We start from the raw sequence: 9,977 nt of genomic DNA, 5'->3' as shown, positions 1-9,977 counted from the left end.
AAATTAAATTATAAAAATTAATCTGTGTAGGAGATCATCGAAGTCAGTTCTGGCAGGGTGGATTTTTGCCTTCAACCTAGGGCTTTCTAGGCCCTAAGGCCTCAGACAGGGGGGTTAGCTGGAGAGCTCTGGATGGGCAGTTTCCACAACAGCATAGACAATAATGGATGTTGGCCTTCTCGGATCTCTGGACTCCGGCAGGGGCTCAAGTTGGAGGTCCGGTGATGGGCAATGGACTCGAATGGTAGAGAACTTGAGTCCAAGATGCATGTACTCTCTGCCTCACCCCACCCCGAGAATCACCCACAAACTTCTGGCCATGCATCCGCCATTGGGCAATGTCTGCAGATAAAGCCAATCTGGACCCATTGAGGCCCTAAGGCCTGGCGACAGGTTTGATCCTATATATCCATTCACTTTTTACAATATATATTAGGAGAGCTATGGGATCAGAGTTGTGGGGAAGAGGATAGAAGGGATTTTGTAAGGTGGTGAACGGGGTGTGGTAAAGAGGCTTAATATAAAATAGGACTAAACACAGTATTGGTTGACATTATGAACAAAACAGATTAGAAATAGAGAGAGGAACCACCACCTAACCAGTGAACCCCACTCATAGACAGACTTTGGAGATCTTTTGACATGTTTTAGCATTAGGCCTGACACGATTGACATGGGTCCTAGCGCTTCAAATTAAAATGGGGCTGCAACATTCCATGTAATGTTATTCCAATATCTAGGCTCTTTATCAATGGTGGGGATAAAGTTTGCTATATATAAATTTCGGGATTAAATTCTGCGTGGAGCATGTTTGGGATAAACAGATTTCACATTTATAGTACTAGATAAAACTAGCGTACTAGAAAAACTGAGCCTTGGCTCTGTTTGAGAGTTACTCAGTACACGTTTCTCTTCCCTCTGTAAATTAGTGTCCACAGATGTCTGAGGCACCAGCAGAGGCACACAACGTCACAAGTAAGAAGCTTCATATAAATGGAGTTAGGTCTTATCACATGATTCAAGTACTGGGGGGCACTGATTGTATCTTGCAAGATGTAACTAGAACTTGACACAAGAGAGAGACACCCAGAAATATTCCAGAGAACGGGGGACTTTCAGTGAGAGTGACTGCTACAGGTCTTTTACTGGCATTACCAGGGTATTACTTGGAAGAACTTTTTTAATTTATTTAAAAATGTATTGTCTTCTTTTAAGCAAGGTGGTTACACATTATTATTTTCTGTGGGACAATTATTTTGTGAAAATGGGTTTTATGATTGAGTGTCTATCTAGGAATATAGATCAGGTATCCCCCAAGTACACACTTTCTTAACAACAATGTCCCCAATTGCACTCATACCATCAACCTATTTAACCTATTGAAAGGTTGTACTTTTGGCCTGACCTTAATGGGATAGGTCATAGTGCTTATAATCAATATCAATAATCAATAATCCCATCCACATGTTAAATTATTCCAATTTCTAGGCTCCTCATCAATGACGGAGATAAACTTTGCTAAATAAAGATTTGGGGGTTAGATTGTGCATGGAGCTTTTAGGATAAACATAATTTTCTTTTTATTATATTAAAGATCTGTTAGCTTTTATTATTAATCAAAACCCAGCTACAATCATGTATGTAATCATGGCGCTTAAATGAAGAAAAAAAATTTTTTTAAATTGAAATAGAAACGGAGTGCCGCCCTCTGCGGGACGTATATGGTACTGCAACGTCACCTAACTGCCTTCCCTGTTGGGAGACAGAGATGGATGCGCTCTCGTGGTGAAGGCAGAGGGAAAGAACCAAGGACAGCCATGAACAAGATGCTTTCAGGAGTGGTTCTTGGGCACAGAACCAGGTATAGCCCCTAAGTACCACTTTGTGTGCCCCCAATAAAACGACTAAAATTTTCCTAAAAAGAGAACCATAGTTCCTACCCTTAGAATATTCTTTTCTTTCCTTATTTTTAAAATAATATCTTCATTTAAGCACTATGGTTCTAAACAATGCATAGTTGGGTTTCATTTATAAAATGTACACCACACTTCGCCAGTGAAACTTTCCTGCCACCAGTGTCCCGTCATTTCCCTCCTCTCCCACCCCCTTTTTGTCTTTGAGACAGACATTCTATTTCTAGTTCACTTATACCACTTATACGTCACAAATAAGAACCTTAGTATAGATATTTCTCTAATTGTGCTCACTACTCTTTGTTCTAAGCCTTATTTCATGGGCTAGTCTTTACAACCCTAATCTCTATTATCTCTGGGTATTATTATCATACTGTCTTTCATTTCTCTTAAATCCCACAGATGGCTAAGACTAATCTCTCTCTCTCCCTCTGACTCATTTCACTCAACACAATAGTTTCCATGTTAATCCATGTATAGGCACATGTCATGACTTCATTTTTACTAACAGCTGAGTAGAATTCCATTGTATATGTGTACCACAGTTTCCTTAGCCACTCATCTGTTGTCGGTATCTGGATTGTTTTAGATTTTGTTATTGTAAACAGAGCTGCAATGAACAGAGGTGTGTAGAGGGCATTTTTGTATTATGTTTTTGTGTTCCTAGGGTATATTCCCAATAGTGGTATTGCTGGATCATATGGGAGCTCACTTTCCAGTTTTTAAAGGAATATCCATATCGTTTCCCAGGAAGGCTTGACTAGATGGCATTTCAAAATCAGCAGTGAATGAGAGTTCCTTTCTCCCTGCATTCATGCCAGCACTAGCTGTTCTTGTTCTTTTTGATGTTTGTCAGTGTCTATGGTATGGGATAATATCTCATTGTTGTTTTGATTTGCATCTCCCTGATGATTAATAATGTAGTACATTTTTATGTGCATTTTGTTCCTCTGCATTTCATCTCTGAGGAAATATGTGTTCCTTTCTTCTTCCCATTTTATGATGTGGTTAGATTTTTTTTCTTGTTAAGTTCGGTTAGTCCCTTGTATATCATAGATCGTCTTTATCTGACAGGTATTGGGTGAATAGTTTCTTCCATTCTGTGGGTGGAATTTGAGTCCTAGTCAGTTTCCTTTGAGATCAAATATTTCTTAATTTAATGTAGTCCCATTTGCTTATCTCTGCTTCCACTTGTTTAGAGTGTGTTGTTTCCTCCTTGAAGATGCCTTTAGTCCCATGTCATAAAACATATATGGCTATATTTTCTTCTATATACCTTATGGTTTGGGGTATGATATCATGGTCTTTAACCTATGCTTAGTTGACTTTTGTGCATGGTGTTAGATGGGTATTTGAGGTTTTTTAATATGTGGCTGACCAGATGTCCCAACACCATTTGTTGAAGAGGCTTTCCTTGCTCCATTTTGCAGTTTTTGCTTTTTTATCAAAGATTAATTGATTGAATGTCTGGATAACATTACTTGGATACTCATCTATTCACTTGATCTGAGAGTCTGTCTCTATTACAATAACATGCTATTTTAATGACTATTGCTTTGTAATACAATTTTTTTTGGTCTTTGGACCACACCCAGTGACGCTCAGTGTTTACACCTGGCTATACACTCAGAAGTCAATCCTGGCGGGGGGACCATATGGAATTCCAGAAGGATCCATGGTCCATCCTAGGCTAGCATAGACAAGGCAGATGACTTACTGCTTGCAACATCGCTCTGTAATAGAATTTAAAGTTGGGGGAAGAGGTTTTCAACTTGAGGACATACTCCTCCATATCAGCATACTGTTATGTTACTTTGTATTTGGATTTTGTATTTTGGGGTCATGCATGGTGGTACCCAGGTACAACCACTGGCTGTTAAAGCATCACTCCTGGCACTGGTGGGGATTTCAGTGAGGGTCTTGGCCAGCACAGACATATGCTATGCTAATGCGTTCACCTTGTACTATCTCGTCAGAACCTCCATATCAGTGTCAAATTGAGTGAGTCATAAGGGCAGAGAGCACATGACTACTGGGTTCCCTCAAAGTAGTCAAGTCACTGGGACATAGTCTCAAAGGGGGAATTGACTAGAACTGAAAGTTACAAGGGGATACCAGAAAGCCTAGGAAAAGAAAAGCACAGGATGGGAGGCCTTCATATTCAAGACTTGGTTGTATGGGCAGCTTGGTATTTCAAAGGCCCATAAAGTAGATACTCTACAGGACTCTTATTCTGGACTTTAAGCTGCTTTAATCAATTCTTGCCCTCTGTTCTCCCATACTGTAAAGGTATTTGCAATGTGGGCACAAGTCCGGTTGCCCACATTGTTCGTAGGCTTCTGTTCCTCTACAGTGGTCCCTGATGCTCACATTCTCTATCACTAATCCTGGCTGCCAGCACCCCTGGATACTCCTTGCCCTGTCATGCCCTGGCCAAACTCTGACAGAAAACCTGCCTGGCCGGCCTCCCCAGTGTCAGCCAAAACTTAAAGAAATTGGGAATAGGAGGGTGACAGTAAAGAGTAAAGAGAGAAAAAGAAGAGCTGCCCTATTCATTCCTCCTGAAAACGACCCTGTGGAGTTGAGGGAGCTGTGCCAGATGTAGGGATCTTTACATTATTATGGGATTTTTCCAGTTACAAAAGGATCATCAGGAAAAGGGTGGAATCTAGGTCACCTTCCTTCATAGAGCAGCGACTGGAAGAGCTAGATTTCTCCTGGGATGTGTCCAAAGACTCACTGACATGTGCTGGGACTTTCAGCCCTAGTTGATTGGAAAGGTTAAGTTTCAGGATTAAGCTTCAGAGGTCTTATTGCAAACAGGAAAGTAAAGGACAAATCAAAAGTAGGAGAAGGAAGAGGAGGGAGGAAAAGAGAGAAGGATGAAGATGAGGATGATCGTGTTCTGTTCTTGACAGTGATCATTATGCCATGTTCCATACATCTCTGAGAACTTAGCAATAGCTCTCACGCAGAAACCCCTTGGAAACAGGGCTAAGGAGGTGAAGCAATCAGTAAGGGTCAGTACGAATCAGTGAAAAATTCACGACATCCAGGACTCCAGGCCAGGACTGTCCCAAAGACTTGATTCACTGGACTGTTCCCTACTCTGGTAGAGTAACTCTTCACAACCACCTGCAGATAACCCCAAATATCTCTAGCTTCCAGTACTCTGTCTAAGCCTGCCTCTTCCCAAACCTTATGGACTGCGCCCCCTGCTAGCCAGTCGGGGTTTACAGAATCATACAACAACCTTTGACTGTCACCTAGTGGCACTTTAGAAAATTACTTTTCTTTCAAAACTGATGAGTGAAAGCGGGGGTCTCAAACTCAATTTACCTGGGGGCCGCAGGAGGCAAAGGCGGGATGAGGGAAAGCCTCAAAAGGGATTTGGCTTACCGAATAATTGCAATAAGAATAGCATTAGTAAGAAAAAACATTGCAAAAAATCACATTAAATATTTGCATACCCCGAATGGAACTGCTCGGGGTATGCGAATGTTTAATGCCATGTTTTTCTTACTAATGCTATTTTTATTGCGATTATTTGGTAAGCGAATAACCGAGAATACTGTGATATTTGAAGGCTGGCCGCAGGCCACAAAATGTTATACTGAGGGCTGCAAATGGCCCGTGAGCTTCGAGTTTGAGACCCCTGAGTTACAGCAATCAATATCTAGAAGCAGAAGTAATAAAATGCTTCTTCCTTTGTTTCTTGATTTTCCCACAGCTAAAAAGAATAATTCATAGGACAGGCATAAACTTTCTATGATGTTGGGTCAGATTAATAATTAAAAGGTTAAGATACCTTTAGCACGTGACTACAACTGGATTCCAGGCACTCCGTATGATTTCTGTCTGTCTCTCTGACTCTCTTTCTCCCTCCCTCTCTCACCTTTTTCTTTTAGACACTTTTATTTTCAATATTTTTAATGAAGCAGTTCTATGAATATTACATTTTATATAAAATATTTCTTTAAGCACCATGCTTACAAGCATGATTGTAGTTGGGTTTCAGTCATAAGCAGAACACCCACTTTATTAGGGAAAAGGGCAACATTCCCACCACCAATGCCCCCACCCCCTCCTACCCAACCCCTGCCTGTATTCAAGAAAGGCATTCTACTTCACTGACTCATTAAGATGGTTATGATTGTTGTTAGTGTAGTTATTTCCCAAACTACACTCACCACTCTATGTGGTTCGCTTCAGATTGTGAACTGGTCCTTCGGCCCTCATCTCTATTGTCTCTATGGATGATTACAATAATGTCCTTAATTTTCTGAAAACACATAGATGAGTGAGACTATTCTGAGTCTATCTCTCTCCCTCTGACTTATTTCACTCAGCATAATAGATTCCATGTACATCCATGTATAGGAAAATTTCATGACTTCATCTCTCCTGAAGGCTGCATAATATTCCATTGTGTATATGTACCACGTTTCTTTAGCTGCTCATCTGTTGAAGGGCATCTTGGTTGTTTCCAGAGTCTGACTATAATAAATAGTGCTGCAATGAATATAGGCATGAGGAAGACATTTTTGAATTGCATTTTTGTGTTCCTAGGGTATATTCGTAGGAGTGGAATAGCTGGACCATATGGGAGCTCAATTTTCAGGTTTTTTTGTTTTTGTTTTTGTTTTTGTTTTTTTAGGAATCTTCATATTGTTTTCCATAAAGTCTGGACTAGATGGCATTCCCACCAGCAGTGAATACGAGTTCCTTTCTCTCACACCTTTCCCCACCCCCTGCATTGGATCTTCTTGTTCTTTGTGATGTGTGCCAGTCTCTGATGCTTGAGAGGCTACCCAATTTTTGTTTTAATTGGTATTTTCCAAATGATTAGCGAAGTGGAGCGTTTTACTTTCATGTGCCTTGTGGCCATTTGTATTTCTTTTTTGAGAAATTGTTCATTTCTTCTCCCCATTTTTTGATGGGTTAGAAGTTTATTTCGTGGTAAGTTGTGTCAGTATCTTGTATATTTTTATAGTAGACCCTTATCTGATGAGTATAGGGTGAACAGTTTCTCCCATTCTGTGGCTGGCTTTTGTATACTAGGGGCTATTTTCTTTGATGTACAGAAGTTTCTCAGCTTAATATAGTCCCATGTGTTTATCTCTGCTTCCACTTGTTTGGAGAGTGCTGTTTCCTCCCTGAAGATGCCCTTAGTATAAATGTCATGGAGTGTCTTACCTACATGTTTTTCTATATACCTTATGGTTTCAGGCCTGTGGTCAAGGTACTTAATCAATTAGGATTTGACCTTTGTGCATGATGCTAGAAGGAGATCTGAGTTCACTTTTTTGCAAGTGTCTGACCAGTTGTGTCAACACCACTTGTTGAAGAGGCTTTCCTTGCTCCATTCTGCATGTCTTGCCCCCTTTATCAAATATTAATTGATTGTATGTCTGGGAAGCTTTCTCTGAACACTCAAGTCTATTTCACTGCTCTGAGGGTCTGCCTTTGTTCCAGTACCATGCTGTGTTAATGAACATAGTGTTGTAATACAGTTTAAAGTTGGGGAAAGTGATCCATCTTAACTTTCCTTGGATTTGTTATTATATATATGATATAAATCATAATTGTTAGAGTACTATTATAGTAATAACATACACAAAATTGTGCCTAACTGATCAATTCTATGCTTCTCATCCTTATTTCTTCAGCCACTGTAAAACCATAATAAGATGGAGAAATGGTGTTGGTGGCTGGAGCAGAGGCAGCAGCAGGACGAGCAGCGGAGGTGGTCCTGAGCAATGGTGAAGATGGTGGCAGCAGGCAGTGGAGGCGGTGGCAGCCGCTATTCCGGCGGCTGCAGCGAGGGCGGCTGAGCCCCTAAGCGGCTCAAGACTGACAACTCTGGCGACCAGCACGGAGGCGGCTGTGGCAGCTGAGGAGCCAGGGCAGCGGGTGGCGGAGGCGGGGAGAACTAGGATGACCCGCACAAAACCCCCGCTTCCCCAGTCGTCCACATCAGGGGCCTGGTTGATGGTGTGGTAGAAGATCACTTGTAGAGGCCTTGCAGGAATTTGGACCCATCAGCTATGTGGTGGTGATGCCTAAAATAAGACAAGCATTGGTGGAGTTTAAAGATTGTTGGGGGCTTGCAACACCATGAACTACGCAGCCGACAACCAAATCTACATCGCTGGTCACCCTGCTTTTGTGAATTACTCGAACAGCCAGAAGATCTTCCGCCCTGGAGACTCGGAAGATTCCAGGAGTGTCAACAGTGTGCTTCTCTTCACCATCTTAAACCCCATCTACTCCATCACTTCGTATGTTCTCTACACTATCTGTAACCCTTGTGGCCCTGTCCAGAGAATCGTCATTTTCCACAAGAATGGAGTCCAGGCCATGGTGGAATTTGACTCCATGCAGAGTGCCCAACGGCCAAGGCCTCCCTCAACGGGGCTGACATCTACTCGGGCTGCTGCACTCTGAAGATTGAATATGCAAAGCCTACACGCTTGAATGTGTTCAAGAATGATCAGGATACTTGGGACTACACTAACCCCAATCTCAGTGGACAAGGTGACCCAAGCAGCAACCCCAACAAACGCCAGAGACAGCCCCCTCTCCTGGGAGATCATCCTGCGGAATATGGAGGGCCCCACGGTGGGTACCACAGCCGTTACCATGATGAGGGCTACGCCCCCCCCCTCACTACGAAGGATGAAGGATGGGCCCACCTGTGGGGGGTCGCTACGGCCACCAGTATGGGCACCCTCACCCCCTCCCCCACCACCCGAGTATGGCCCTCACACCGACAGCCCTGTGCTCATGGTCTATGGCTTGGACCAGTCTAAGATGAACTGTGACCGAGTCTTCAAAGTCTTCTGCCTGTATGGCAATGTGCAGAAGGTCAAATTCATGAAAAGCAAGTCTGGGACTGCCATGGTGGAGATGGCTGATGGCTACGCTGTGGACCATGCCATCACTCACCTCAACAACAACTTCATGTTCTGGCAGAAGCTGAACGTGTGTGTCTCCAAGCAGCCTGCCATCACGCCCGGCCAGTAATATGGACTGGAAGACGGTTCCTGCAATTACAAAGACTTTAGTGAGTCGAGAAACAACCGCTTTTCCACTCCAGAGCAGGCGGCCAAGAATCGTATCCAGCACCCGAGCAACCTGCTGCCTTCTTCAATGCCCCCCTGCAAGTGACTGAGAACTTCTTTGAGATCTGTGATGAGCTGGGAGTAAAGCGACCATAGTCTGTAAAAGTCTTCTCCCGCAAAAGTGAACGCAGCTCCTCAGGGCTGCTGGAGTGGGAATCCAAGAGCGATGCCCTGGAAACTTTGGGCTTCCTGAACCATTACCTGATGAAAAACCCAAATGGCCCATACCCGTACACCCTGAAGTTCTGTTTCTCCACTGCTCAGCACGCCTCCTAACTGGATACCTAGGAAGTAGTTCCCATTCGAGCAGGAAAACATTGCTTTTCCTTGATGCTGGTTATTTTTTCCCTTTCTGCAAAAGTTCCTGTATTCCTTTTTTTTTAAATGCTAGGTTAGAGGGTTTTAACCATAATGGAAATGCTAAAAGTCAAGAGGGGGAGGGGAAGGGGAACTGAGAACTCCCAGATTAAACTTCACTTTTGGAAATTATTGTACATGTGATTTTTCCCCCTTGTTCATACATTTGTGCTGCTCACGTACTCTTGACACATTTCAACAAAACAGTTTGAAAATAAACACTTGTCTGGGATCCCCCCCCCAAAAAAAAACCATAATAAGCTGAAAAAAATAGAACCAAACAGTTATTGTAGAACAACTTTAATATAAGGCAGCCAAGTATATATTTTAGAATATTTTAATAGGGAGATATATGCAAAACTTTGATGTAATGTTTTATAAAACAATTGTATACATTATATTTTTAGCAATGGAAAACACCCATGCAATAAAATATAAAATGATCTGTATATTTCATATACATTTCATTAGCTATATAGACACACTTTTACAGTTACCAGGTATCTTTTTTCATTTTATTTTAACTTTTTCTCAAAACATGCAATCAAGCACAAAGTATAATGATTTCCACACATATACATTC

The 9,977-nt window shown here is 42.1% G+C and overlaps 1 pseudogene; it reads left to right on the top strand.

Moving 5' to 3' along the window:
• The first annotated feature begins 7,657 nt into the window (after positions 1 to 7,657).
• On the top strand, positions 7,658 to 9,413 carry LOC126018172 (heterogeneous nuclear ribonucleoprotein L-like; annotated as a pseudogene).
• The last annotated feature ends 564 nt before the right edge of the window (positions 9,414 to 9,977 follow it).

This window comes from Suncus etruscus, chromosome 9, assembly GCF_024139225.1.
Source record: "Suncus etruscus isolate mSunEtr1 chromosome 9, mSunEtr1.pri.cur, whole genome shotgun sequence".
In the NCBI taxonomy this organism is placed as follows: Eukaryota; Metazoa; Chordata; class Mammalia; order Eulipotyphla; family Soricidae; genus Suncus; species Suncus etruscus.
Note: the sequence above shows the minus strand (reverse complement) of the source record. Positions and strands in the feature narration are given on the sequence as shown.